Source organism: Schistocerca nitens, chromosome 2 (assembly GCF_023898315.1).
Source record: "Schistocerca nitens isolate TAMUIC-IGC-003100 chromosome 2, iqSchNite1.1, whole genome shotgun sequence".
Taxonomy (NCBI): Eukaryota; Metazoa; Arthropoda; class Insecta; order Orthoptera; family Acrididae; genus Schistocerca; species Schistocerca nitens.
Genome location: NC_064615.1, coordinates 460233474 through 460257389, shown reverse-complemented (window position 1 = coordinate 460257389; position 23916 = coordinate 460233474). Strand labels below are relative to the sequence as shown.

Genomic DNA, 23916 nt, shown 5'->3' with positions numbered 1-23916 from the left:
AACAGCATGATACATTTAAAGCCAAGCATTATCCCATTCCGTATATTCACAGAGAACAAGTTAAGAAAGAATTGCAAACTATGCTTGACCAAGGTATTATTGAACCGGCAGTTAGTCCGTACATAAACCCGCTACATATTGTTAAGAAAAAAGATGGTTCACTTCGCCTCGTACTTGATTCGCGTCACGTTAATGACATTATTATTAATGAAACAGATCGACCACAGACACTAGAAGAACTTCTACAGAAATTTCATGGTACGGCTATTTATTCCACACTAGATTTGAAATCGGGATTTTGGCAAATTCAGCTCCATCCGAACTGCAGAAAGTACACAGCTTTTCTCTGTTTTGGTGACTGTTATCAATTTTGTAAATTACCATTCGGTTTAACTATTTCTTCAGCAGCTTTTATTCGCGGTTTGAACACAATACTTCCGACAGAACTTAAAGACAGAATCACGACGTACGTAGACGACATTCTTATTGCAGAAGCTAACTGGTCTGAACACAATATGATTCTTGAACGCCTGTTACAAACTTTTCGTGCACAAGGACTCACAGTTAATCTCAGTAAATCGCACTTTGGTAAAACTTCTATAAAATTTCTTGGACACGTAATTTCAGCAGAAGGCATTGCGCCTGACCCGGAAAAACTTCAAGCTTTACGTGATGTTACTGTTCTTACAACGAAGAAACAACTACGCAGTTTTTTAGGTTGAATTAACTTTTTTTGTAAATTTATTCATCACTCTGCTTTAGACACACCTAGATTATGCCAATTGACAGGAAAAAACACTATTTGGTCCTGGGACAAGCAAGCACATTCTGAGTTTATGAACCTGAAACATGCTTTGTTGAATGCACCACTTTTATCGCACCCAGATCTTACCAGAAATTTTTCCATTGCCACCGACAGTTCTAACACCGCTTTAGGAGTACATATTTTCCAGGAAATTGAACAAGATGGCTCTACAGTAATTAAAAACATCGCATTTGCAAGTCGCATTCTGTCACCTGCTCAACGAAATTATTCTGTTACAGAACTTGAAACATTATGTGTTGTATGGGCTTTTACGAGATTTCGGCATTTCCTTTATGGAAGACATACCACCGTTTATACAGACCACAGAGCGATACAATTTTTACTTTCGGCTAAATTTACACACGACAGATTAAGCAGATGGATACTTTATCTTCAGGAATTTAATTTTACAATTGTTCACATTCCCGGCACACAAAGTATTGTAGCAGATGCACTATCCCGTTCTCTCACCAATAATCAGCAAGACATCGCAACCAACTTCTGCAAAGCAAATTTCAGCGTCATGTACATTCAACAAGTTGCATTTGAAAATTTCATTTCGTCGTCATTACAAGACATAGCACGAGAGCAGAATAAGGACAACGTATGGAAAGAGATTAAACACCTTTGGCAAGATAGGAATAATGTTACCATTAGAAACCATTACACTGTACGCAATAACATTCTGTTTCGCCGCTCTCACCCTGACAGCAACAATTGGTTATTGTGCATTCCTGACGAACTTGTTAACAAATTAATCTGGTATACTCATTTAAGTTCCGCACATTACGGAGCTAGAAAATGTTTTCTTATACTGAGACAGAACTGTTATTTTACCAACATGGAGAAACGTATACGACGAGTTTTAGCGTCATGTAAAATCTGCCAGAAAGCTAAGTCAGACACAACTTCACATATTCCTCCATTATATCCCATTGTACCTGTTAAATTAAGACATATGGCCGCTGTAGACATTTTTGGTCCGATTCCGAGAACTAATAGAGGTTTTTGCTACATCTTTGTCGCTGTTGAACTCACTTCAAAATTTGTTACCTTCACTCCGTTACGCAAAGCTACGGCTAAAACCGTTTCGAAAGCATTTGTAAAGCATTTTTTATTTCATGTAGGGCATGTGATGAAAGTAATTTCCGATAATGGATCACAATTTCGTTCTGCTATATGGACACGCATGTTACGAGCTAGAAACATTTATCCGATCTATATATCCAAGTACCATGCTTCTTCGAACCCTTGTGAACGATTAATGAAAGAAATTGGCAAACTGTGTAGAATATACTGTCACAAAAGACATATTGATTGGGACACACACATATTCTCATTCCAAGATGTAATTAATTCCATTCCAAATGAATCCACTATGCTATCTCCGTCTGTTATACTGAAAAATGTTGAACCACCTAACAAAATTACAGAATTAGTAAACTTTCCTACATCTCGTCGATTACGACACCACGAAATAATCGACATTGCGCTGAACAACATCAAACGTGCCGCAGAGCGCCGGAGAAGACAGCAAAAACAGGTTTGTACACGCCGTGACTTTCACATTGGACAGAAAATATTAGTACATACACACTATTTATCCAACAAAGGAAAAGGTAGGTGCAGTAAATTTGAACTTCTATACGCAGGTCCATATCGGATTCGCAGCATTCCTCACCCCAATGTTGTACACGTCGAAACTTTGAGAACCAGAAAATCCAAAGGCAACCAACATTGGTCAAACATCAAACCTTTTATTGAATGAAGACACTTTATGATTTAACATGCTATAATGCCATTTTGCTAATTTTATGATCACTTATGCAATTATATTCACATGACTAATTACTGATGATTATCGTATCTTTTCTTGGCAAGTGCCCGGCAAGGTGAGGTTAGCAGGTCGCTCTTCTTGTCGTTACACATCAGACCGTGCATATTTTTCCAGATGAATTTACACATTTTATGACCACTTATGCAGTTATATTTATGTGACTACTTATTGATGATTATCGTATTTTTTCTTGGCAAGTGCCCGGCAAGGTAAGGTTAGCAGGTCGCTCTTCTTGTCGTTACATATCAGACTGTGCACATTTTTTTCCAGAGAAATTTACGTATCTTCTGAATAATTATGCAATGTTATCTAGTGACATATTAATTTTATTAAATTTTCTCTCCATTAAAGTCTTTAATTCTCGCCTCTATTAACTACACAACATACAAGCTGAACACAACGAACGTCACAGTTTTTGTCTTTCTTAGGTATATACGATTGTTTCATGTTTATTTTGTATGCACTATGAGATAGTTAAGATATAGCAAACACCAGTTGACTTTGACATTTTGCCTTATGATATCTCAACATCGTGACTACTTTACTGTTACATTGTGATACACTGAGTACATTTTTGCCTCTGAACACTATATAAGTTTTTCACATATTACGTTTTGTGTCATGTTATGCTGTATGCTTAATTATGTTACCATAAACCAGTCATTATTTAGTGAGTATATGATTTAAATGCAAGACATTAATCTCTGTTCATCAATTTCAGAAAGAAATGATGCGTGAAAGAAATAAATTAAACAGAAATGGGAATTTCATCGTCGGAATGATCGAAAGAAGATGCAAACCTCGTGAGGAAGAGTAAATGGATCGGGATTAACAAGCATTAACAAGAATATACTATACACATCGTAGAATAGCAGTCTTAACTAATTTTTTCTTTCAGAATACAAGGCGATTGATGCAGGCTGTCAGACAGAACTACACATCTTAGTTTTAGTGATGGAATATGCTAGAGATAAGGAATAGTTATGTAATGAGTAATGAAATGATTTTTTTGCAGATGATAATGAATGCTGATGAATAGTGATGAAGAATATGCTACTATGGATAATGAAGTTTTTCTTTACAGGTGATGATAATGATGGAGTTATGATAATATAGATAATGAAGTGATGGATAATGAAGTTTTTTTCTTTACAGATGAGGATAATGTGGAAGTTATGTATTCATGCTATGTAGTTATTTAAGTATTTGTTGCAGTTTCGCTTTGACAGCAGGTGTTATATTGCATGGTATAATGACTGAAGGTTTTGGAAAGGACAGCTATGGAACACATCTTTATACACATTTCACTACCTGTTAATTCGAAGTTCACTACTTTTCAGCATTAAATGCGTTTCTTCTTTCAGCTTAATAATCCATTTATATATATATATATATATATTTATGCAGGAGAAATTATTTATGAAATTAATGTGCTATAAGCAGTTGTTCATTAAATCTATGTCATTTATGAATGTGATTACATATACTCTATTTGTTTCATAACCTTGCTACAGCTGACTCATGACGAATGACGTTACACATTTTCATTTACAGGAACAACCCAGAAGCAATTTTTTTTTCTCTTCTTGCTTTCCCCTATAATTACCCAAAGCAATGCATTGCTAACAAAAAAAAATGTATTACCAGTCCCAAATAATGATACCAGTTTAAGAGAGTTCTGAGTAATTCTGATTAGCTCTGAATAGTATGTCACTTGAATAATGAATGCTACTGATTACTGTATTGGGATGACCAATGATTAATTAATAATGCTTTGTAATTGACAAATGAATGCTACTAATTACTGTATTGGGATGACCAATGATTAATTAATAATGCTTTGTAACTGGGAAATCAATGCTACTGATTACTGTATTGAGATGACCAATGATTAATTAATAATGCTTTGTAACTGAGTAATGAATGCTAATGCTACTGATTACTGTATTGAGATGACCAATGACTAATTAATAATGCTTTGTAACTGGGAAATGAATGCTACTGATTACTGTATTGGGATGACCAATGATTAATTAATAATGCTTTGTAACTGGGAAATGAATGCTACTGATTACTGTATTGGGATGACCAATGATTAATTAATAATGCTTTGTAACTGGGAAATCAATGCTACTGATTACTGTATTGGGAAGATCAATGATTAATTAATAATGCTTTGTAACTGGGAAATGAATGCTACTGATTACTGTATTGGGATGACCAATGATTAATTATCAACATTATTTTGTAATACTATGTTATTGACTACCTCCTGTTTTAAGTAATGACTTCTGATGATTTGTAATTAGGGAATGAATGCCAATGTTCTCTGTAAAATGTTCTCTGTAAAACGAGTGACTTCTGATGATTTGTAATTAGGCAATGAATTTCAATGTTCTCTGTAAAAGTAATGACTTCTGATGATTTGTAATTAAGTAATGAATTTCAATGTTCTCTGTAAAACTAATGACTTCTGATGATTTGTAATTAGGCAATGCATGCCAATGATCTCTGTAAAACAATTAATGAACATTTTTCTGTAATACTACATACATGGTACAGAAATGTTCAATAACTGGGCTATGAATGCCGCAAACTAGTAATGTAATTCTCAATGAAGACTAGTATGTGACTTAATGTCCTTCACCTTCTGACCTAACTACCCTGAATTACTGCAATATCCATTTGTCCTGTATATCCTCTTGATCATGGAGCACTATATTTGGTTTTTGCATTAATTCTACGTTGGTGTGCCTTGTAAGAGCGTGGTGCTGACACGACATGCTGTCCACCACCGTGAGCGATGGAGACGTTATTATGGTCCCACTGTTTGGTGTACCTGATGTACTGCCAAAATGATAACATGGAATATTACTACGACATTTCAGTGTCTTGGCTACGCTGATAAACACTTCTGGGTAAAGAACTTCAGATTGTCTCACTTGGTGTTGTACTTCTGTGGAAAGATATGGACTTTCAGTGCAGCTGCGTGCAACCTAAAGTGCTACAACCATGATGCAATCCTTCCCTTTCCTATCCTAATTCTTGCAACATAGTGAAAATCATATTTTTTGCTAACATCATTTATATTCATGGCCTATACATTTTTTCGATATATTCTGAACTACAGTGCGTGTGCACTTTTATCATTTTTGTAACATGATTTCTACTTATTGTATATACATTTTGTGATTTGCTGATATATTCTGAACTACAGTGCTTGTGCACTTATGTCACTTGTCAACATGATTTATTTATTTATTTTGCCATTACGTTTATTTGTTGTGAAAATGCTAAAGAGTTTTTCAGTGCGTGTGCACTTATGTCATTTGTTAATATGTTTTGTACTCACATTTTGTTATTGTCTAATATGTTTTGTACTCGGTGCATGTGCACCACATTTACTTCATGTTCTACATCTGTATATTCTGTGATCGTAAAGTTAATTAGTCAAACAAAATTTGTTGCTCATGGCAAGTCCAAATGACTCACCATCGCTATGAAACGCGTATGTATTCAGTACCGTATTCAGTACCAGCGATGGCGAAGCATGACAGAATCTCTGACCAGAGAGTTGTTTATCGTTGCTAGTCTGCGCTTGACCGCGCGAGAGTTCTGTTGCGAGTTGTACTCAGTCGGAGTTGTGTGTGAGGAGTCGGCGGGCGTCGACATGGGTCTCTGGTCAAGGTTCGGGACGAGGTATATTGTTAAATAAGGTAATGAAGCAGCATTGCGCACATCTGATAATGTAATGTATGGTAATTGTAATTAATTTGTTCAAGAAATGCCCCAATAATAATTTTGTTTTCAAAGCAATCGTTTTTAAGAAAAGAATCATTCAAATTGAAACAATATTTCCTATGCTTTTCCTCCCAGAATCAATTTATCAGATTAATTATTGCACAGGGCCTAAGGTCAGCGATGCTGCCCTATTATTGTGGGTTTAATGGTTAATTTGATTTCTCAGTTTTTGTGTCGAGTTTACATTTGGCCCATTATTATTCTATAATTTTTGTAGGGAGCAAATACTTGGCTCGTTTTCATTATCATAGACTTTTCTTTTATTTCTGCTGGGAGGTTACGTTTAACACGATGACCATTTATATTTAAATAATTTCATTAATTTCTGCGGGGAGGTTACAAGTTTCGAAAACAAGCTTCAATATGATTTTACCACTAGGCTGACGAAAGGAACACTGGGGCTCAATAGACCCATTGACGACAAGACGGCAAGGGACGTAGCACGAGCTCGTAAAGACCAATGATAGAGAATGGCATCGGTAGTGTCTCACTGAAAGAAACCATGCTGGCGTTAGGCTTAAGGAAACTGCAGAATACCTGTGAATGGCCCTATCGAAGTTTGAATTCACTCTTCCAGAATGCGACTCCAGTGCCTTAACCACTGCGCCACTTCGCTGGCTGAGACGTCCAATTTTGTCGTCAGCTCAGTATGGAACGGAAAGCCAGTGGTAGTATGCTAATTCAAGCAAGGAACGGCAGATCACTTTCCTTAAAAGACAGTCACACTCTGTGTGCTGCAAAATTTGCAGTTGCATAATGTAGCTTCTTTTGCTTGTGGCGTGTAGAATATTTTAACGTCACGAAAAATTTACGTTAAGTGAACTACACGATGTTTTACAGACAACTGTGATAAAAATGAGAAGCAATATTTGAAAAGCATACAGAAATGCTCACTTCATAAGTCTAAAGTGACCCCTCCAGTGTAGGACTGTGTCACGCTCTGATGGCAAGTATTCATTGGCAGGTTTTGACACGTAGCGAGCAGTTGCTGCAAGCACTCGTTAACCTCCACGTCACGTCCGCAGAGCTCACGTAACCAGCCGCAGCTCAGCGAGCCCATAGTGTGCGCCTCGAGTTTGCCCGGACGGTGCCGACCGACTTAATTGCTAGACACGTCTGTCGTTTACGCAACTGTTGACCGCTATGGACGAACACGAAGGTTGTTGCGGAAACGTGGGTACATAAGTATTAATAAACTCTGCTTTTGGATATGGGGTTTCAGTAATGTAAAGGTCATACCAAAGTTTCACTCAAATGAATATAGGATACTGTTTGATTAATCCAGGCATACAGGTATAGCACAAGTTCAACAAAGAAATTTTATTTCGAATCAAATTACTACTATTTAGTTCCGACGTCGCTTATACGATTCTTAATATCTTCAGTAAACTACATACACTGCTGAGCCAATACAGTATTGACCACCTGCTTAATAGCTCCTTTGTCTGTCTTTGGAACGAAGTACTCCACTGATTGTTTGTGGAGGTATGTGGCATTCGATGACTACGCGCAGATCATGTAATTCGCGTAAATAAATAATAAATAATAAATAATAAATAAAAAGAAAAATTCGGAGTAGGTATTAAAATTCATGGAGAAGAAGTAAAAACTTTGAGGTTCGCCGATGACACTGTAATTCTGTCAGAGACAGCAAAGGACTTGGAAGAGCAGTTGAACGGAATGGACAGTGTCTTGAAAGGAGGATATAAGATGAACATCAACAAAAGCAAAACGAGGATAATGGAATGCAGTCAAATTAAATCGGGTGATGCTGAGGGGATTAGATTAGGAAATGAGACACTTAAAGTAGTAAAGGAGTTTTGCTATTTAGGGAGTAAAATAACTGATGATGGTCGAAGTAGAGAGGATATAAAATGTAGACTGGCAATGGCAAGGAAATCGTTTCTGAAGAAGAGAAATTTGTTAACATCGAGTATAGATATAAGTGTCAGGAAGTCGTTTCTGAAAGTATTTGTATGGAGTGTAGCCATGTATGGAAGTGAAACATGGACGATAACTAGTTTGGACAAGAAGAGAATTGAAGCTTTCGAAATGTGGTGCTACAGAAGAATGCTGAAGATAAGGTGGGTAGATCACGTAACTAATGAGGAGGTATTGAGTAGGATTGGGGAGAAGAGAACTTTGTGGCACAACTTGACTAGAAGGAGGGATCGGTTGGTAGGATATGTTTTGAGGCATCAAGGGATCACAAATTTAGCATTGGAGGGCAGCGTGGAGGGTAAAAATCGTAGAGGGAGACCAAGAGATGAATACACTAAGCAGATTCAGAAGGATGTAGGTTGCAGTAGGTACTGGGAGATGAAGAAGCTTGCACAGGATAGAGTAGCATGGAGAGCTGCATCAAACCAGTCTCAGGACTGAAGACCACAACAACAACAACGGGGCGCTGATTTGCGTGCGCGGTGGTGACGCCAGATAGCGACACAGATGGGTTCCATAGGATTTACATCAGGCCAATTTGGTCGCCGAGATATCAACGTGAATTCACTATAATGCTCCTCAAACCACTGCAGAGCGGTTCTGGCTCTGAGACACGGACAGTTATGTTGCTGAAAGATGACACCGCCGTCGGGGAAGACATCAATCACGGAGGGATGCTGGTGGTTCGCAGTTGTCAGCGTGTCTTCGATTACTACCTCAGGTCCCACGCAACCGCAGGAGAATGTCCCCTATAGCATAATACTGCCTGCACGTTTCTTTCCGCCGTTCTCCTCGATGACGGCGTTTGTGTAGACGACCATCGACCGAGTGTAGAAAAAATGTGATTAACCCGAAGAGTCGACACGTTTGCATTGATCGACGGTCGAATCCCGATGGTCCCTTAGCCACTGCAATAGTAACTGACGATTTCGTTGGATCAGCATGTGAACATGTGGAGGTGGTCTGCTGCGTAGCTTCATGTTCAACAATGTACGATGAACGGTGTGCTCCGAAACACTTGTGCGTGCACCAGCATTGTGCTCTTTCGGCAGAGATGTCACATATCTCCATCTGTCCTACTTTACAGAGCAGACAAGCTTGCGAACCCCACGTTCTGTGAAGAATCGTCGACGTCCTACCATTTAGCCCCTTTTGGTAGTTTCTGTGTCCTTCTACCTCTTGATGCTCACAACAGTAGCACGTGAACATTTGTCCAGGTTCGCCGTTTTCGAGATACTCGTCCACAGGCCTCTGCGCAGTAAGAATCTGCCCTTTGTCGGAGTCGCTTATCTCAATGGATTTGCCCATTTTCAACCCATAGTACGTGTCTGCTCTGCTTACATGCTTTTGTTACCGCGTCACGTGCCCGCAACGCCACAGGAGGCATCCAACGTCGAGGTGAGCAGTGGTCATAATGTTCGGTCATAGAAAAATTGTTGTTCAGGTGGCTGGGAAAAATTCAAGAAATAGCCACAACATCCGAATTTGAAGACGTGTCAGTGATACCAGCTAGTAAAATTTTTGGCTCCATCTTGCTTGTCAGCTTGTACTTGGACTATTTTAGTAGTAAGTATACGCGGACACACACACACACACAAACACATCAAAATTAATGGAAATACAGCCAAATGTATTGTCACTGAATACAAAAAGGCAATGCTATCTGTTAGCATTGCGGCAGGGAATGGAGAAGGCTGCAGTCTCAACTGCATTGTATATCATTAGAAACAAGTTAATTCCTAACACACTCGATATTGTGGAAGTCAGCACTGTTTCACCAATACAAATGTACTGAATAGGCAAACAGCTTGCAGCGTAGACGCTGTCAGTGTATGACGTGGCACAGTGCTTATCTGTATCTGCTATTTCGTCCAGATTATAGGTATATGAAACCCATAATAATGTTTGATGGTTCCGTATTTTAGCAACGGAGTTCACGCAGAGTCTTTGATCAGTGCGGGCGAAAACAGATGTCTGCGTTCCGAAAAACGATGAACAGCTCGTACAAAAGCCAGCCTGTGGCCTGCACTAAAGCGAGGAGTTCACCAGACAGGGGGGCTGACGCCTGGAGGTTGCGGCCGCTCCAGCTATTGTTTCCGCCGGTCGACCGCAGCACAACAGAGGCAGAAATACCTGGCATTCCGCGAGATACCGCTCCACTGCCCAAGCGAATCAACCCAGCGCCGACTTCCCAATTAGACCCTCGGCAATAAGCACTCTGAGCGGAGCCTCGGCGCAGCAGAAGGCCGGCAGCAGCGCTCGCTCTTTAAACGAGTCCAGAACTCGTGAGGCAGCACCCGGCCGCTTATAAGAGTCTCTGCGCCATTTGCATGCATTTGCATTTACACGCAGCCTTCCGCTGACAATCGTGGGTGACGTACTTGTTTGCACGGGCGACGTCTTCCGTGCTAAGAGGACAGGCGCCAGTGCACCAGCAAGTACAGAACGGGCGGTCCTCTGCTCAAGACGGCTGTAGTTGTAGCAGCAGGTCTTTCATCCTGCCGGCATTGTAAGACTGAGTGGGTTGTCTCCTGTAGTGATAATTTAATTTGTGTGACAACCGACTTGTAGCTTGCTATTTGCATAGTCTTGATTTTGAAGGTACGTACATCAGTGGTAGCCCGCCTCCGTAACTCTGTGAATAGCGTGTTTGGCTCCTATACGGAGGACCCGGGTGCGACCCCTGTGCTACCAGGAGTGCTTCCTTGGTGAGAGGGCTGGAATGGGGTGCACTCAGCCTCGTGACGTGCTGCTAGGCTGTGCTGATCCCAAGCCCCAACATATCGCATTGGAAAAGGATGACAAGGCAGTCGTTCGGTCCCGATTAGCCTGTCTGGGCCAGAACGCCAAACTTGAATGAGAAGCAGCGCCTCCAACGACAAGAAAGCTGTCAACGGCCCCGAGACCAGTATGCTGACGGCACGCCGCTCCACATCACATTCGAATGACGTCATTAACAGAGGATGACATGGCGGACGGCCCTCTGGGCCAGAACGCAGAGCTTGGCTGAGAAGTAGCGGCTCCGATATCGAGAAAGCCGACAACGGATGGGAGAGATGTGTGGTGATGCATGCCCTCCTTATCGTATCCGAATGACGCCGTTGGCAATGGATGACACGGCGGTCGGTCGGCACAGAAGGCGGAGCTATGGTTCTTGCTTTTTCCTATATCAATGGTAACAATTGCTGATGACACTGCTATTACGAATGACATTTTGAATGGAAATAACAGTATAAAGAGTACTAACTACAGATTGAGAGTAAACAGAAGAAAGACGAAAGTAATGAGGAGTAGGTGCAATGAGATCAGTGATAAAACATAAAAATTGGGGAACACGAAGAAGATGAAGTGAAAGAATTCTGTTATCTTGGATGCGAAAACACATGATAGGGGAAGCAAGGAGATAAACAGCAGACTAGCACAGGCGATGAGGGTATTTCGGGGAAAAAGAAGAATAACAGTATATTACATAGGCCTTAATTTGAAAATTTCTGAGTTTGTACGTTTGGAGCACAGCATTCTATGGTAGGGAATCACAGAATGTGAAAATCCTGAAAAGAAGAGAATCGAAGCATTTGAGATGCGATGCTATGGAAGGATGTTGACAATTAGATTGGCTGATAAGATATGAAATGAGAAGGCTCTCCACAGACTCGGCGAGCTGAAGAACATGCGGAAACAGTTGCAAGAAGAAGGGGCAGAGTTATGGGAGGTGTGTCAAGACTTGAAGGAGTAACAGCCGTAGTAGTTGAGCGAGCTGCAGAGGCTAAAAACCGCACGGGAAGACAGAGATTGGGATACACCCGACAAATATCTGAGGACATCAGGTGCAAGTACTACTCTGAAGTGAAGAGGTTGCCACAGGAAAGGAATCCTTGGTGGACCACACCAGACAAAAGAGTGACCAGAAATTAAAACTAGCGGCGCAGATGCTTGATTTGCAGGTAAACAGCTATGGAGCTTGGTGACTAGAAGAAGAGTGCTGCTAAAACTGAGGTCGTGCCTCAGTATCTCACAAGACAAGTAGGCACCCAGAGGCTCACCGAGTTTGCTTATGCTTCCACACGGTGGTAGTATGTACTTACATATGACGCAGTCTGCAGCACCACGACGCACTTCTGAATTCTTTTTCTGAAATCGAGGTTCAAAGTCTTATGAACCTGTTGAATGTCATATAAGAAGGCCAGTCGTGAACCGGTCAAGGCAGCAGACTAGAAGTTTGACTTGGTTTATCTAGTCTTCTGCCAAACACTTAGCTCGCTTCAACAAATTACGTTTCTTTGAAAAGTACTCGCAAGATTTTTCTGTTGACCAGACACACATATGGCTGCAGAGTTGTCTACCCCTATAAGCTCGCTCTGTTGCTGGACATATGATCCACCAAATTCCCACCCCGTCCTCTAACCATCCTGATCAGTATTCCATACTACTATTCCAATGAATTTCACCATTCAAAGCTTCTTCTTCAGTAATAGTGATGGCAAAGTTTGATTAAATTAAGTGTCTAACTACTTGGCCTCTTCTGGCACTTTATGCTTGTATTTTAACCGTATCACCTGTATACAGTGTGACCATCAAGCCTTTATGTGGCTAGATGTGCGATTATATTCTTACTTGTATTGTAACAAAGGGAAACTGCAGTTGAGTTTAAGCGTACAAAAGGGTGTGCAGCAACCGTGGAATTCCCACATTTCCTCGGCCCAGCGTGTGAGAAGTAACCGGAAGGGTTCAACTGGTGCTTCGCCACATTTAATGCTTTTTTAATTACCTCCTCCAGTTTACTGGTGCTTGTCTGACATCCTATAGTAAATTAGTTGTACGTAACCTAATAGCTTTTCCCGTTAAGCCGCCTGAAAGTATACCGTTACTGAATTTTCTATAATGCCGTTCGGATCTGTCTGATTCCTTAAGGTGTGCACTTACAGTTTAAGAAAAATATATAGATTTAATTAGTAATGTTTTCTCTCTAATGAAAGGTGCACAGGTTGGTTGCACGAATGCATTTCCATTTGGTATTCCTCTAGAAGCCAATTCGAATCCCGTTTTCTACAGGTGGTGATGTAACAAGCATATGAAGTTTTTAGGTGGCATGTGGTTCTCACGTGGAAGCGGTCTCAAAGAAAGCCTTTGGCGGCAGGCTCCAATAAAGTTACACCAGAGATATGTAGAGTTTGCCCCATCGACATCGAGATCATAACTGACATAGAAACAGCTCGAACTGAGCCCGCCTGGTTAGCCGTGCGTGTTAAAGCGCCGCTTCTGGGACGGGGAGACGCGCCGGCCACGGATGGAATCGCTCGGTGGATAAACTAGGACGGTCGGCATGGCCATTTTATATAGAGAAGGGGCGTGCCGGCCAGTTCGTGTGTGATTCTTAGGAGGTTTCCCACATCGCACTAGGTGAAAGCTGGGCTGTTACCAAATCCCGTCTCAGTTACACGATTCGCAAACATTTAGAAAACTCACATTCACTTTCACATGACTGACACTACACTCAGACACTTGGACTACACATATTCCGTCCAGGGGGAGTAACGAGATGTGAGAGGAAGGAAATCCTGGCACCCCTTAAATTACCCATGCCAAATAAGTTGATAACCATGGGGACCCTGTTCCGGTGCGGAACAAAGCCACAAGGAGAAAAAAAAAAAAAAAAAAAAGAAGAAGAATAGCTGGAGCTGAACAAGGACGGAAGACGAAATCGGTCGCGGCGTCGTAGTTTAAGGAGCCTTCCGCCTCCCCCCCCCCCCCCCCCCCGCCGGTGACCTGGAGAAATCAGAGATAAAGTAAACCCTTAATTTAAACATCTCTCCTCCTACATCTTAATGGAGAGACACATCCACTAGGCCACTACGCTGGCTAGCATTTGCTGCGGTTAATTTCGTTTTGGGGAAGAAGTTTCTGAGGATGTACGTTTTGAGCATTGCATCTTATGAAAGTGTCTTGGACTGTGGGGAAACCGGAAAAAAAGGGAAGCGAAGCGTTTGAGATGTGGTGCTATAGAAGGATGTTGAAAATTAGGTTGACTGATAAGAAATTACGAGGTTCTCTGTGGAATCTGCGAGGAGAGGAACATATGGAAAACATTGATAAGAAGAATGGGCAACAAGAGAGGACGATTCTCAAGACATCGGGGACTAACTTCTGTGGCAGAGGATAAAAGTATAGAATAACTGAGGAGGAAGAGGTTGCCACCGGAGAGATAGTCGTGATGGGCGGCATCAAACCAATCGGAAGACTGAGGACAAAAAAAGGTTTCTGTCTTCCTGACGTCTCATTGGACCACGTTCCGCAGCTGAATGAATGCAGTAACTCTGAATACACATTGTTCACTATATTTCACTACTGTTCGTTCTTCTCGATCATTTGAGGTATGTATTGTGGGAAGAATGATAGTATGTACGCTTCTGTGAATGGTCTCATTAGTCGAACAGTATTTCCATGGTCTAAAAGGGAGCGACACGTAAGGTCTGAGGTATTTTCCTATTGTCCGGCCTGGTAACAGCTTCTCGAAATATGCTAAGCAGGATTCCTGTTGATATTTCGTTACCTTTTTCGCAATGTTTCAGTTAATATTTTTCAGTCTGTGACCATTCCCGCCATATTTACTTAAAAGCCTCTTTCAGTCGGTCCTCATGCAACTGTCACGGATTCGGTGTTCCAGCAGGGAAGATCCAAGAGATTTGCGAACATTGCCTTTGGGAAAAACTGCAATTTACCCATTTCGTTACCTATACCTGTGTCTGTCTGATCACTCTCCATTTCTTTAGACTTTCTTCTTTCGATATATTTCTGCGAGATAACAGACTGCAGTCGTTGATGATGTCGGAAGCGATTATCTTTTTAAGTCTCTACAAGGGTAACATTTCACATTTTGGAGTTATCTGGCATCTTTGCACCGGGTGGGTATTTTATTTATAGCGCCGGCCACGGTGGTCTTGCGGTTCTAGGCGCTCAGTCCGGAACCGCGCGACTGCTACGGTCGCAGGTTCGAATCCTGCCACGGGCATGGATGTGTGTGATGTCCTTAGGTTAGTTAGGTTTAAGTACTAGGCGACTGATGACCTCAGAAGTTAAGTCGCATAGTGCTCAGAGCCATTTTTTGCTCGCCGAGTTTCTCGAGTGTAGAAACACAATCGATGTTCAGTGCTATGGAAACACATTGCAGAAACTGAGGCGTGCCATAAAGTCAAAATGGCCAGCAACGCTATCGGTCGGAATCACCCTGTTGCACAACAACGCCCTCCCCCAAGCTGCCACTCGTACGAAGGCAACACTCAAGCGAGCTGGTTCGGAAACTCTGCAACATCCTCTGTACTGCCCGGATCTTTCGCCGTGTGATTTTTACATCTTTGACGACCTAAAGAAAGACGTACATGGACGTGGAAGTGCGAGAGTGGGTGCGGTTGTGGATCCGCCAGCGGTCGACCGCCTTCTACAAAACAGCAATTGTTCGTCTCGTCCCCCAGGGGGACAAGTGTCTTAGTGCGTATGGTGATTGCTTTCGAATGGTACCCTTCCATGATCCCGTTGTGGTGGGTGTTCGGTCTTCATTTCACTGGCCTTCATAAGTTTCGAATGGCTGATGTTTTCGAGGAAAACACCTCAGTTTGTTGCAGACGGGTAAAGTAATTATCGTAATGGTGTCTGCCGTAGATTCTTGACGCAGACACTTTTTTGCTGCTGGCGACGGGCCGCCGGTGCTGAGCGCGGCGCGGCACTTCCGCGTGCGGCTCCTTCCCACGTGACTCCCGCAACTGAGCTGACGGATCGCCCGTTGCCGCCCTTTGTTTACAGATCCAAATTCTGCAGCCACTTCCCCGTCCCACGGCGTCGCTGACGGCTGCGCGCGCGCCCATTGTTGCGGTCTTAACCTCTGCCGCGTTAAATATGCATGGGATCGCAGAAAGACCCAGGCCGCAGGCAGCTACTTTGCTCCTCAACTTAGCACCAGCAGAGTTCGCACGGCAGTAGGCTTGCTCCAACACTACGCTCGTTTCTCTGTCGCTTAGTAGACGTATTAAGGACGGAAGAACGCTTCATCATATTATCGTATGTCCTTGTCAACTAATTAACTCAGTGTGTATTCAAAAGGTGTTAAGTAGCATAGGATCCATCATACGTCTCCACTGTTACGTAAGAGATTACATGACATCATCGATAATAAAATGCATCAAACACTGTTAATCTGTAGAAGAAAGATTCCTTCATCCACAAGAGAGTCCATTCGCAACAGCTACACTACTGGCCATTAAAATTGCTACACCAAGAAGAAATGCAGATGATAAACGGGTATTCATTGGACAAATATATTATACTAGAACTGACATATGATTACATTTTCACGCAATTTGGGTGCATACATCCTGAGAAATCAGTACCCAGAACAACCACCTCTGGCCGTAATAACGGCCTTGATACGTCTGGGCATTGAGTCAAAGAGATCTTGGATGGTGTGTACAGGTACAGCTGCCCATGCAGCTTCAACACGATACCACAGTTCATCAAGAGTATTGTGACGAGCCAGTTGCTCGGCCACCATTGACTAGACGTTTTCAATTGGTGAGAGATACGGAAAACGTGCTGGCCAGGGCAGCAGTCGAACATTTTCTGTATCCAGAAAGGCCCGTACAGGACCTGCAATATGCGGTCGTGCATTATCCTGCTGAAATGTAGGGTTTCGCAGGGATCGAATGAAGGGTAGAGCCACATCTGAAGTGTAACGTCCACTGTTCAAAGTGCCGTCAGTGCGAACAAGAGGTGACTGAGACGTGTAACCAATGGCACCCCATATCATCACGCCGCTTGATACGCTAGTATGGCGATGACGAATACACGCTTCCAATGTGCGTTCACCGCGATATCGCCAAACACGGATGCGACCATCATGATGCCACCGGCGCCAACCTTGTGTGAATGCTCTGAAAAGCTAATCATTTGCATATCACAGCATCGTCTTCCTGTCGGTTAAATTTCGCGTCTGTAACACGTCATCTTCGTGGTGCAGCAATTTTAATGGCCAGTAGTGTGTATTGACTATTCATCAGTGTGGTAGCCCAGATAATTTGGTAACTGTTACGTTGAAAGCACATGTTGAATTTACAGTAATACGAATGAATGTATATTGTAAAAGTTTCCCGGCGAACAGAATGTTCAGACAAATTTCGAGCCTGCAGCCGGTCGCAGCTTAGTACATCCCACGATATCTGAGCTGCGCACCCACCAGTCATCTTCAGTTGAGCTAGCGAAGTTTGCTGAAGACTTGCGCCGTTCCACAATATACATAGTGGGCTATGCGTCAAAATCAAGTAGACAGACGGACCACACGCGCCGGCGGCAGCGCCCTCGCCGGTGGCCCTCAGCTGTCCTCTGCATTACCGCTTGCCGCGGCCGTTGTCGCACACGGTCGCCTTCGATTAGAACAAATCGTCGAGATGATGGGGTTCCATGCACTGTCCAAACGATAGCCGCTACCACGGTTCTTTTCCGCCAATCGTATTTCCACCAAAACAAGTTGCTGTGGACAGAATTATAAAATGGTTCAAATGGCTGTGAGCACCCCAGCAGTCCCCTAGAACTAACCTAAGGACATCACACACATCCATACCCGAAGCAGGATTCGAACCTGCGACCGTAGCAGTCGCGCCGTTCCGGACTGAAGCGCCTAGAACCGCTCGGCCACCACGACCGGCCGGTCAGAATTATAGTTTTAGCATACTTAGTTGAAAGTCCAGTGGAAATACAGTGTTCGGGAAAAGCGGACATGCTTGGTTGAAAAAGGTGGATGCAACGTTAATATTCCATGCACCGTTCTTCCACAGTGCTTGTGGTATGTCATATACTAGCCATACAACACTGACAAGGTATTTTGTAAATTCCAGCCTTACGCAATGACAAGTTGTCCTTTACTGATCCCAAAAGGCTTACAATCTTAGATGATAGGCGAAAAATATTTTTCACCAGAAATGTATTGACGATTCTCTATTTCGCTAATGAACCGAATGTTATGAATGAAGTTGAGCTGATGATGAAAATCCATCAGTTTATCTTCTCCATGACGCCACTCTATGAAAGTATTGTCCACATACTTTCAAAATAAGGTTGGTTTAAGGCCAGCTGATTCGAGCACTCTCTCGTCGAAATCCTCCACAAAAACGTTGGCTACCAAGGGAGACAAAGGGCTGCCCACGGCGATGCCGTCAGTTTGTTCAAAATACGAGAGCTATCCACAAAGTACATTACGTTTTCGTTTGTGTCCGTTAGGGGCGGGGCTAGCGCGGCCATCTTGGTGTCATGGCATTCCGCCGCTCAGTCGGCATCCTGCCGTGCTAGTGAGAGGTTCGTGCTGTACTCCGTTGAGTTTCTGTGACAGTTTGAAATGTCATCGTTAATTGAAAATGCCGCGAAATGTGAAGTGCGTGCTGCAATAAGGTTTCTGACTGCAAAAAACTGTACACCGATAGAAATCTATCGGCAGCTTTGTGAAGTGTATGGGGACAACATAATCACTGAAGGTGGAGTGCGTCAATGGGTCATAAAATTTAAAAATGGCCGAACTAACGTTCACGACGAAGAGCGAAGTGGAAGACCCAGCATAGTGACTGTCGAACTTGTCGAAAAAGTCGATGCCGCGGTCCGCGAAAACCGTAATTTCACAATAACGGAACTCTCTATGAGTTTTCCACAAATTTCACGAAGTTTGTTGCACGAAATCATTACCTAAAAGCTTGGTTACCACAAGTTTTGTGCAAGATGGATACCAAAAATCTTGACAGAGATTCACAAAAATCAGCGAATGGCTGCAGCGTTAACGTTTTTGGACGCTTACGAGAAAGATGGCGACTCATTACTCGATCACATCGTTACTGGTGACGAAACATGGGTTAAGCATGTGAACTGCGAGACAAAATTGCAGTCAATGCAGTGGGGGCACACAAATTCCCCCCAAAAACCCAAGAAATGCATGCAGACAATGTCGGCAAGGAAGGTGATGGCGACTGTATTTTGGGACAGAAAAGGTGTGATTTTTGTGGATTTCCTGGAAAGAGGCACTACAGTAAACTCTCAAAGGTATTGCCAAACTCTGCACAACCTCAGAAGAGCAATACAAAACAAGCGCAGGGGAAAGTTGGGCTCAAAGATCTTGCTGATTCACAACGCCCGGGCCCACACGGCAAATGCCACTCGTGAAGTTCTCGAATCTTTTAAGTGGGAGTTGTTTCCTCAACCGCCGTACAGTCCCGACCTGGCACCGAGCGACTTCCACTTATTCCCAGCAATGAAGAAGTGGCTGCTATGCAGCGTTTTGATGACGACGCACAGCTTCAAGAAGAGGTAACCGCGTGGTTGAAGGCGCAGGCGGCCGAATTTTACGACGAAGGAATTTCCAAGCTCGTCCATCTCTACGATAAGTGCCTTAATTTAAATGGCAACTATGTAGAAAAGTAGTATTTAAGTGTGGCTTTCATCTGTATATAATAAAAAAAATTTCCAATACTTTATTTATTTTTAATTCCAAAACGTAATGTACTTTGTGGATAGCCCTCGTACAAATACTCTAGGTTGAACGTAAAAGAGGTTCAGAATAGAGTATGCCGAAACAAAATACTGATATCCACCTGAAAGTTTTTGCTATCAGTGCAAAAGAATCTGCGAGACGGACCTAACCAAACTGTCAGAACTGCATAGTGGAGAGCCTGTAGTACAACTTAGTTACAGATGCACTGTGAGCATTTCCCCACCAACGGTCTCAGTAAAGAAGCGAGATGTTTGGCTATATCATACGTAGGAGATCGAATGTTGCTCGCTACTGGACGTAGTGGAACACTTCGCTTATGAATTTTTGGAAGACGATACAGTCTTGGTGGTACACAACATGATCTCTTGTGGCGATGAAGAAGAATTCAGTCGTGCACAAGTTTCCCTATCTAACCGGTTACGATCCTGCAGTTTTCTGCCGCCCATGTTCTGCAGTGTCGTGGAATTGTGGTGTCAACGCCGGACACCACAATTACTAGGTGGTAGCCTTTAAATCGGCCGCGGTCCGTTAGTATACGTCGGTCCCGCGTGTCGCCACTATCAGTGATTGCAGACCGAGCGCCGCCACACGGCAGGTCTAGTCTAGAGAGACTCCCTAGCACTCGCCCCCGTTGTACAGCCGACTTTGCTAGCGATGGTTCACTGTCTACATACGCTCTAATTTGCAGAGACGACAGTTTAGCATAGCCTTCAGCTACGTCATTTGCTGCGACCTAGCAAGGCGCCATATTCTTCAAGAATGTATTCGGAACAGATAATATTGTTAATCATGTACCGTCAAGAGCGACGTTCATCATTAATGGATTAAAGTAAGTATCAAACTAATTACGTCCGCTTTCTGAATTCTAATTCCTTGTCATGTTCCAGACCTCACGTCAGTATAGTCCTTCCCTCCTCACGCCAGCCTGCGTGAGCTAAAACGCGTGCATTTCGGCCTCCTCTCGTAACACGGTGTTGGCTCTTCTGCCAACACAACAGAAATACGCCTAGAGGAAAAGCCGATGAACCTTGATAGCGGCTATCAGTTGGACATAGCATGGAAGACTGTTATCTCGACGATTTGTTCTAACCGAAGACAACAGAGTGCGCCAACGGCCGCGGCGAGCGGTAATGCAGAGGACAGCTGAGTTCCGCGGTTCCAGCGAAGACTCTGCTGCCGGGAAATGTGGTCCGTCTGTCAACTTTATTTTGACAGATGCGCGGAATAGTCGTACCCGATATATGTTTCGGTCGTCAGTCTGCGATGGCTCTTCTGAAGATGATTGGTAGGTGCCAAGTTCAAATATCGTGCGATCTATTAAAAGGCGACTAACTGCAAGACTGAAATTTATTTGAACAATACGAAAGAGTGTTCGGAAAAAGGGTTACGACGATATGTGTCGTCTTATAATGGGGATGTCAATGCTCTTTGTAGCTAGTAGCTATGATGGCTCCAAAGGAGAGTGGGAGCGGGTCATTTTCACTGCGTTCTCTACACCTGTTACGTGCCTTTCGTATGGCGTCACGTTCCCTCCACGTGCTAAGGGTCTCCGCTATCCCACGATACAGAAAATGCCATAATGTGGCTATTTAGAAGTGTATGCTCGATTATAAAGATAGCAGACCAAAACAAACAGCAATATATCTGTGGTAATTGACAAGGCACGGTAATAATTTCCCTCGTCATTTAATTGGCAAAGAGGCGCCGTGCGGCTGGGGCGATTTATGAACAAGTAAACAAGTGTCAGCAGTGTAGCCGGCGGTCGGTGAGCACTGAGCACTAGGAGCGGTGCGGAAGGACAGCGGTATGGATTATGCAGCGGCGGGCGGCAGACACGCAGGTGCGGTCTGGCCATTAAGTGCGGGCTGACTGTAGTGGCTGCTGCCCTGCTGCCTAACGAGCGCTGAATCAAAGGCAGGACAGGTCTCAGGTTGCACAGGACAGCTACCAGCTCCCCACTGCGTAGCGTGCTACGGCGCTCCTGACGAATTGCTTCTCCGCGTCTCTGCTGAGGCTAATCAGAGCATTGGTTGTATGTGTACGTCGAAATTTTCTGAATGAGCGTTTTACCACGCTTCTATAAGGTCGCTTTCTTGTCTATCTATCTGTCTGCTTGCTTTTAAACTTCCCGATGAGCAACATACTTGGAATTTTGAACATAGCTCAGAAGTGGATGACACTGCAATGTTACCTCGCTTTCTTGTCGGTCTGTTCGGTACTGGTTCGGGTTACGGTAAAGATTGTTGGTAGTGACTGATATCGAGGCTACTTTGCACGGCTGACGTGTCGTGCACGTAGGACCGGAACGGCTTCCAGCCTGTATGCGAGCGGACGGGAACGTCTGAGCAGAGAGACGGGAGCTGGATATCGCTTTCTTGCCTGTCTTTCTGTCCGGTAAAAATTTTGCAATTGATTTTATACTAACTCCTAAATGAGCTACAGTCTTGAAATTTTAAACATAGTTCAGAAACGAATGACAAAGCAGGATTAACTCACTTTCTTGTTTGGAGTGTGCCATCAAGGGGCTCCGGAACGCCCTATACTTGCAATGTTAAAATAACGCTTATAAATTACATCTTTCCTCACAAAGTATTTGAGGTAGGAAGTTGAACTTTTTACAGATTATTTATTGGAATATGGGCTACAACTTAACACAGGGATTTTACAAAATTTTAGTTCAGTTATTAAAGATGATTTTTTTTCAATTGTAATGAAAATTCACAATATTTTTTTGCAATTTTTTATTTATATATTCAAAAATATACAGTTTTTTGGAAAAAGGCTGTGTTAAATTATGCAGAATGTACTGTGTAACATTTACTGAAAGTTTGAAACAAATATGTTTGGAAGATCCTTAGAAAACATGTAATTAGTATGAGAAAATAAAAGTTTTGGGAATCGAGCGACAAAGATTGGATTAACTTTTTAGTGCATTCCAGGTCCATAGGATGGATTATCTTCATCCTCTGCAAACTCCTCCTCCAGCTTCCTCTTGTTCCTCCTCCTGTTTACTCTTGCTTGTATTTCTAGACTCTTTACAGCCCTGTCTGCAGCCCGAAAGCGTTCCTTGTCTAAAGCAAGCATCGCTCGTACCATGTTAGAACCTATCTTCATTCCCATATTTCCAAATACCTTACACCTTAGCCGGCCGAAGTGGCCGTGCGGTTAAAGGCGCTGCAGTCTGGAACCGCAAGACCGCTACGGTCGCAGGTTCGAATCCTGCCTCGGGCATGGATGTTTGTGATGTCCTTAGGTTAGTTAGGTTTAACTAGTTCTAAGTTCTAGGGGACTAATGACCTCAGCAGTTGAGTCCCATAGTGCTCAGAGCCATTTGAACCATTTTGAACCTTACACCTTACAATGTTGCCTTCATTGAAAGTCGCAACAGCATCATACACACCAAAGTGAAGTGTTTCTATTCCAACAAATACAGTCTTGGGGATTCTCGACCATATAACACTATTTACACTTTCATTGGGGTTTTGAGTTTTTCCGTGAATACACTTTTTCAACAGTTCAGTTGCTGCTAAGTCTCTGAAAATAGGTTTTATCACCTCCATTATTGCATGAGGCAGACTATGCTTATGAGTGTACACTTCACCAGTTAGCAATCCTTTGTTATATTTACACCAACTGTCTTCTTCTTTGGGACACAAGCTATGTTGGGGATTTTCATCGTCTTTATTGTTTACAGTAATAACACATACCTTTGGCTTTCCAACATTTCTCCTTTTCTTAAAAGCCTTCAGAGGATTTCTAATAACTTTACTTTTACTCATTATTATACTTCAACAAAGCAGAGACTCAAGAAACAGAATTAATTACGAATATTTTCGAGATAACGACAGAGTAAATAAACATGAAACAATCGACAATCACACCAGCGATATATATTGAACCATCACAGGTTAGCCACAACACATACTTTATCTCACATCACTAAAATGTACCTGATGAACACGGACGTTAATAATAACACCATTTGACAGCAGTTTAACAGCGCCACAGTGGGTC

At 42.8% G+C, this 23916-nt stretch overlaps 1 protein-coding gene across 1 annotated transcript in view; it reads right to left on the bottom strand.

Moving 5' to 3' along the window:
* Positions 1 to 23916, bottom strand: part of LOC126236351 (calpain-9-like) — a 1155357-nt gene that overhangs the window by 1001455 nt on the left and 129986 nt on the right. The gene's annotated exons all lie outside the window — the stretch shown is intronic.